General features: G+C 34.4%; 2 pseudogenes; both read left to right on the top strand.

The window, feature by feature from the left end:
- LOC128288661 (ribulose bisphosphate carboxylase large chain-like) overlaps positions 1 to 958 on the top strand; it is a 1,410-nt pseudogene extending 452 nt beyond the window's left edge.
- A 5,911-nt stretch (positions 959 to 6,869) lies between these two features.
- LOC128288662 (cytochrome f-like) lies at positions 6,870 to 7,834 on the top strand (annotated as a pseudogene).
- Positions 7,835 to 8,071: the final 237 nt, after the last annotated feature.

Below are 8,071 nucleotides of genomic sequence, written 5' to 3'. Positions count from 1 at the left end.
CTACTGCTTATATTAAAACTTTCCAAGGCCCGCCTCATGGCATCCAGGTTGAAAGAGATAAATTGAATAAGTATGGTCGCCCCCTATTAGGATGTACTATTAAACCTAAATTGGGGTTATCCGCTAAGAACTACGGTAGAGCAGTTTATGAATGTCTACGTGGCGGGCTTGATTTTACCAAAGATGATGAGAATGTGAACTCCCAACCATTTATGCGCTGGAGAGACCGTTTTATTTTGTGCCGAAGCAATTTTAAATCACAGGCTGAAACAGGTGAAATCAAAGGGCATTACTTGAATGCTACTGCAGGTACATGTGAAGAAATGATCAAAAGGGCCATGTGTGCTAGAGAATTGGGAGTTCCTATCGTAATGCACGACTACTTAACAGGTGGGTTCACCGCAAATACTAGCTTGGCTCATTATTGCCGAGATAATGGTCTACTTCTTCACATCCATCGCGCAATGCACGCAGTTATTGATAGACAGAAGAATCATGGTATGCACTTTCGTGTACTAGCTAAAGCTTTACGTATGTCTGGTGGAGATCATATTCACGCTGGTACAGTAGTAGGTAAACTTGAAGGAGAAAGGACATAACTTTGGGCTTTGTTGATTTACTACGATGATTTTATTGAAAAGATCGAAGCTGTGGTATTTATTTCACTCAAGATTGGGTTTCTATGCCAGGTGTTCTGCCCGTAGCTTGGGGTATTCACGTTTGGCATATGCCTGCTTTGACCGAGATCTTTGGAGATGATTCCGTACTACAATTCGGTGGAGGAACTTTAGGACACCCTTGGGGAAATGCACCGGTGCTGTAGCTAATCGAGTAGCTTTAGAAGCATGTACAAGCTCGTAATGAGGGACGTGACCTTGCCCATGAGGGTAATGAAATTATCCGCGAGGCTAGCAAATGGAGTCCTGAACTAGCTGCTGCTTAGAAGTATGGAAGGCGATCAAATTTGAATTCGACGCAGTGGATAAATTAGATAAAGTGGAAAATGAGATAAACCAGCTTCATAAATCAAATTTGAATTGAAGCAATGGATACTTTGTAATCCAGTAATTACTGTCGGTTTGTTGAATTGTAATTAAACTCGGCCCAATCTTTACTAAAAGGATTGAGCTGATTCTATTGTCTATATTTTTGATAGATATATTTTTATCTAGATATACAAGATCTTAAATACAAAATAAAAGACTAAACACAACTCAAATTTTCTCCTGGGTCCATAATTAATCCTATGTATGGATCCTTAGGATTGGTGTATTCTTTTCATCCTATATACCACGGTTTCGATCATGGATCGAGCCAAGCATCACAACTTCTTCTACCCATCCTGTATGTTGTCCTTTGGCTCCGTGTTGAATAGAAACTTATTGTATTAGTAGACGAGATTTTACGAAAAGGTTCTTGATAGGAGAAAATTTCTTTTTCAATTTTTTCAGTGCGGATTTTACACAACATGGGGAAATCACTATTTCTAATTGAAAATTGATATTTCTAATTCAAAAGAAAAAGAGCTCTATCCTATCATATATAATGAACTGCTACCTAGGTTCTCACAAAAGAGAATCGTTTCTTTCAATATTCACTCATTGTTCGTTAATAACCCTAGTGATTGTATCTAGTATGCGTATTCTGATAGGAAATAAAATATTCAATTGATTTTCATCGAATGACTATTCATCTACTGTACTTTCATGGAAATAGAGGCAAGAAAGCTCTATGGAAAAATCATGGTTCAATTTGATCTTGTCTAAGGGAGAATTAGAATACAGATGTGGGCTAAGTAAATCAATGGATAGCCGCCTTGGTCCTGTTGAAAATACTACTGTAAACGAAGACCGACTAGAAATGATACGGATAAAACATTCATGATTGTAGTGACAGCTCTAGTTATTACAGTAAGGTTGATCATTTAGTTGACGTCAAAGACATTCGGAATTTCATTTCTGATGACACCTTTTAATTAGGATAGTAATCAGGACCGTTATTCCATATATTTTGATAGTGAAAATCAAATTTTGAGCTTAACAATGATCATTCTTTTGAGTGAACTAGAAAGTTTTTTTTATAGTTATCATAATTCTAGTTATATGAATAATGGATCGAAAATGATGAGCCCCACTATCATTTTAACTTGTATGATAAATGATACTAACTGTGGTTGAATAATCACATTAATAGTTGTATTGACTCTTATCTTCGTTCTCAAATCTGTATTGATAGTTCCATTTTAAGTGGTAGTGACAATTCCAATGATAATTATATTTATAATTACATTTGCGGCGAAGGTGGAAATAGTAGAAGGCAAGAATTTGATATAATAACTCGTGAAAATGGTAATGATTTAACTCTAAAAGAAAGTTCTAATGATCTCGATCTATACAAGGATTTGTGGGTTCAATGCGAATGCGAAAATTGTTATGGAGTAAATTATAAGAAATCGCTTAATTCAAAAATGAATATTTGTGAACAATGTGATATCATTTGAAAATGAGGAGTTCAGATAGAATCGAACTTTCGATTGATCCAGGCACTTGGGGTCCTATGGATGAAGACATGATCTCTCTGGATCCCATTGAATTTCAGTCTGAAGAAGAGCTTTATAAAGATCGTATTGATTTTTATCAAAGAAAGACAGGATTAACTGAGGCTATTCAAACAGGCACGGTCAACTAAACGGTATTCCTATAGCAATCGGGGTTATGGATTTTCAGTTTATGGGGGAGTATGGGATCTGTAGGCGAGAAAATCACCCGTTTGATCGAATATGCTACCAATAATTTTTACCTCTTATTCTAGTGTGTGCTTCCGGAGGAGCACGCATGCAAGAAGGAAGTTTGAGTTGATGCAAATGGCTAAAATATCTTCCGCTTTATATGATTATCAATCAAATAAAAAGTTATTTTATGTATCAATTCTTACATCTCCTACTACTGGTGGAGTGACTGCGAGTTTTGGTATGTTGGGGGATATCATTATTGCTGAACCCAATGCCTATATTGCATTTGCGGGTAAAAGAGTAATTGAGCAAACATTGAATAAAACAATACCGGAAGGTTCACAGGCGGCTGAATATTTATTCCATAAGGGTTTATTCGATCCAATCGTACCACGTAATCCTTTAAAAGGTGTTCTGAGTGAGTTAGTTCAGCTCCACGGTTTTTTCCCTTTGAATCAAAATTCAATCAAGTAGAGTCTTAAGTGAAATTTTTTTATTTGTAGTGAAAAGGTAGTTAGTTGTTTATTAGAATCAAAGTCAAAGCCCGCGTAATGGGCTTTGACTTTGTGACAAAAAAGGAATTGTCGAAAACAAATTATGTGGATAATTATTATTATCATTATCCGATATTACTAATGAGTAAACCTCTAGCAACAAGATAAAAGCGAATTTTTCCTTCTGTGAAATGAAATTGAATTTGGAGAGACAAATAAAACGAATTTTATCCTCCTCTATTGCGTATGTATATAGAATTTAAATAGAGAAAAATAGAATAGAAATATAGAGTTTTGCATCTTTCTATATCTCCTGAAAATTCTATTTTACTAATAATCCCTGTTCTTGGATCGGATTCTAACGAATCGAATCTTTCTGACAATTTGTAAAAACTCTTTCTTTATTAAATTCAAAATGCAAATTAGAAGACAAGAACAATAGAATAATAAGAAAAGTAAGAATAAAGTAAGATAATAAAGAAAGTGGATTATCTTATCATATACATCTATTTTATTTGATTTAAAAAGATGGGCAAGTCCTTTATTTAATTCTACATTCCTTGCACTTATTAGATATCTATTAGATATATAGATTCGCTTAGATATACTTAGTATTTAGATATAATTAGTATAATATACGAATTATAATATAATCGTTATAAGATATATTTCTAACTAAACAATATAACAATAACAGGTACAAATATTAAATTGAGGTACCCATTTTATGACAACTTTCAGCAGTTTTCCTCTATTTTTGTGCCTTTAGTAGGCCTAGTATTTCCGGCAATTGTAATGGCTTTTATCTTTGTATGTTCAAAAACTAAGATTTTTTAGATTCGATGGGCCAAGACCAAATCTTATCTATTTTTTTCAAGACTTAGATGTCATGGATACCTATTTAGTAGAATATTGTATAACATCCGGCTTACCTGAACCGAACATAAATGAAAAGCCCTCTTATGCATACGTAAACATGGTATAGGGTTAAATGAATTATAGCAAGTGGATCGGTACCGAACGGATGTATGAAATTAAAGTCTATATATCTAGTAGATCCGTAAGGCGATCATATAAAGGATGATTTTAGATCGAAGCAATTTGATGAATTCCTTCTAAAAGTTCATATCAAAATAGTACTAGTTGATGAGAGTTACTCGAAACAAAAAAAGTAAAGTCGAATTTTTTGGTTATTCTCTCAATTGAATAAAATGCAACTGGATCTAGTATGTATGAGTTGGCGATCAGAATCTATATGGATAGAATTTATAGTGGGATCTCGAAAAACAAGCAATTTTTGCTGGCCTTTATCCTTTTTTGGTTCATTAGGTTTTTATTAGTTGGAACTTCTAGTTATCTTGGTAGGAATTTGATATCTTTATTTCCGTCTCAGCAAATAGTTTTTTTCCACAAGGAATCGTGATGTCTTTCTATGGGATCGCAGGCCCTTTATTAGTTCCTATTTGTGGTGTTACAATTTTTTGGAATGTAGGCAGTGGTTATGATCGATCTGATAGAAAGGAGGGAATAGTCTGTATTTTTCGTTGGGGTTTTCCTGAAAAATCGTCGCATCTTTCTACGATTCCTTATGAAAGATATTCAGTCCATCAGAATAGAAGAAAGAGGGTATTTATGCTCGTCGTCTCCTTTATATGGAAATCAGAGGCCAGGGGGCCGTTCCTTGACTCGTACTGATGAGAATTTGACTCATGCGCGAAATTGAAACAAAAGCTGCTGAATTGGCCTATTTTTGCGTGTACCGATTGAAGTCTTTGAAATGAATTGCAGAATAAAAGCTTTCGCCGGGAGGAAAAAGCTCAATCCAAGAACCTTTTTTCTATAGCAGAACTAAACTGAAGTTTCTTCAGAATGCCCATTCAAACCAAAGGACGTATACGGAAGAGTCATAACATAAAAAAACAGTTTTTTTTGTCCACAAAAATAGTTTTTTATGCGTCTGTAAATGTAAAACCGCTCAACTTAATTCAGTAACAAAATAAGCAAGAAATCGAAATACTGGATTCATCTCATATATCAAATCGAAATAAAGACTTTCGCTTTTTATTTGCAATATTTGGAGTTGATACGTTAGATACAGATAGATCATATCTTGTAAATTTTCTCACTTTTCTTTTCTCAATCGGCCCCTCCCTTTATCCTTTCTTTGTGCTCCTTAAGAACCAAAGAACTAAACAAGTGGATTTCTTTCTTATAACATAATGATAAACGTAATGATAACTTTTCTGTCTTTTTTTGTCACTCATTTTTGATCAGCATAATATTTTTCCTAATTTTTTTTTCAATTATTGCTGGACTCTAGACTATATATAGTTTAGATAACCCTGAAAAATTTTCGATATATTTGATTGCGATCTTGATATAGACAGGGCGCTCCTTCGTCTCAAAATCTGAATAGAACAATCTTTATTATTTGAAGCGGTTCTTTCGGGCAGTTATCAAAAGAGGGCAATTGCTTCGAATTTGATCAATTGAGATATATGGAAACAAAACAATATAACAATAATATATATATTTCATTCGAATTCAAAGTGGATTCTTATTTTCTATATTCTGTATTCTTTTTAGATTCAATTAGATTCAAGGGCTAAGCACTGAATCAAAAAACAGAGAATAGATCATGGGCCCTACTTTATAATATAATGAAAGGCATGCTTGATAGAAAGATTAGATCACATAAAGTCAACGAATGAGGTGGGTTCATTAACAACTCACAGATGAAAAATGGCAAAAAGAAAGCATCTACTCCCCTTCTATATCTTGCATCTATAGTATTTTTGCCCTGGTGGATCTCTCTCTCATTTAATAAAAGTCTGAAATCTTGGATTACTAATTGGTGGGATACTAGGCAATCCGAAACTTTTTTGAATGATATTCAAGAAAAGAGTATTCTAGAACAATTCATAGAAGTAGAGGAACTCTTCCTGTTGGACGAAATGATAAAAGAATACCCGAAACACATCTACAAAAGCTTCGTATAGGAATCCAAAAAGAAACGATCCAATTGATCAAGCTGCACAATGAGGATCATATCCATACGATTTTGCACTTCTCGACCAATCTAATCTGTTTCGTTATTCTAAGTGGTTATTCTATTTTGGGGAATGAAGAACTTCTTATTCTTAACTCTTGGGTTCAAGAATTCTATATAATTTAAGCGACACAATAAAAGCTTTTTCTATTCTTTTATTAACAGATTTATGTATAGGATTTCATTCGCCCCACGGTTGGGAACTAATGATTGGCTCTATATACAAAGATTTTGGATTTGCTCATAATGATCAAATTATATCTGGTCTTGTTTCTACTTTTCCAGTCATTCTAGATACAATTTTAAAATATTGGATCTTTCGTTATTTAAATCGTGTATCTCCGTCACTTGTAGTTATTTATCATTCAATGAATGACTGAAAATGATTCACGGATTCAATTAGAATCTTTCTTACTTTCGAGATAAGCAAAGCATGCAAAGTCGTACTTACTTTACTCTTTCTACCCATCAGAGAATACAATTTCTCCTCTGTTTCAGCTATTTTTTTTTCAGTTTTCAGTAAAAGTAAATAGCAGAATCGTGGCTAGGGAACTATACTAGTGACCTACCTAATTTTATTGTAGAAATTTTCGGATCAATGATTGACCATGCAAACTAGAAATACTTTTTCTTGGATAAAGGAGGAGATTACTCGATCCATTTCCGTATCGCTCATGATCTATATAATAACCGGGGCTTCCATTTCAAATGCATATCCCATTTTTGCGCAGCAGGGGTATGAAAATCCACGAGAAGCAATCATGTATTGTATGTGCCAATTGCCATTTAGCGAATAAACCTGTGGATATTGAGGTTCCACAAGCGGTACTTCCTGATACTGTATTTGAAGCGGTTGTTAGAATTCCTTATGATATGCAACTGAAACAAGTTCTTGCTAATGGTAAGAAAGGGCTTTGAAATGTGGGTGCTGTTCTTATTTTACCAGAGGGGTTTGAGTTAGCCCTGCCTGATCGTATTTCGCCTGAGATGAAAGAAAAGATAGGCAATCTGTCTTTTCAGAACTACCGCCCCACTAAGAAAAATATTCTTGTGATAGGTCCTGTTCCTGGTAAAAATATAGTGAAATCACCTTTTCCTATTCTTTCCCCAGACCCTGCTAGTAATAAGGATGCTCATTTCTTAAAATCCCATATACGTAGGCGGAAACAGGGAAGGGGCCAGATTTATCCCGACGGAAACAAAAGTAACAATACTGTTTATAATGCTACGGCAACAGGTATAGTAAGCAAAATCATACGAAAAGAAAAAGGGGGGTATGAAATAACCATAACGGATGCCTTGATGGACATCAAGTGGTTGATATTATCCCCCAGGACCAGAACTTTTGTTTCAGAGGGTGAATCTATCAAACTGATCAACCATTAACAATTAATCCTAATGTGGGTGGATTTGGTCAGGGGATGCAGAAATAGTACTTCAAGACCCACTACGCGTCCAAGGTCTTTTTGTTCTTCTTGGCATCTATTGTTTTTGCACAAATCTTTTGGTTCTAAAAAGAAACAGTTTGAGAAGGTTCAAGTGTCCGAAATGAATTTCTAGATCTGTGGATTTATCAACATCAAATTTGTAAAAAGAACAAATTATTCCTGGCAATTAGGTTAGGTATAATGAAAAAGGGATGAAAAGTCTTTTTGCTTGTTTCTATTCTTTTCTAGGAATTGCTTTTACCGCATTCAAAATTCAAAACAAAATATGTATATTGTGAAGAAGACTATTTGTCTTTACCTCTTTTTTTTTCTTTTTTCAATCTAAATTGGACTAAATTGGGGGGGGGGT

Source organism: Gossypium arboreum, unplaced genomic scaffold (genome assembly GCF_025698485.1).
Source record: "Gossypium arboreum isolate Shixiya-1 unplaced genomic scaffold, ASM2569848v2 Contig00248, whole genome shotgun sequence".
NCBI classification, from domain to species: domain Eukaryota; kingdom Viridiplantae; phylum Streptophyta; class Magnoliopsida; order Malvales; family Malvaceae; genus Gossypium; species Gossypium arboreum.
The sequence above is the reverse complement of the archived record's forward strand: the minus strand, read 5'-3'. Positions and strand labels throughout refer to the sequence as shown.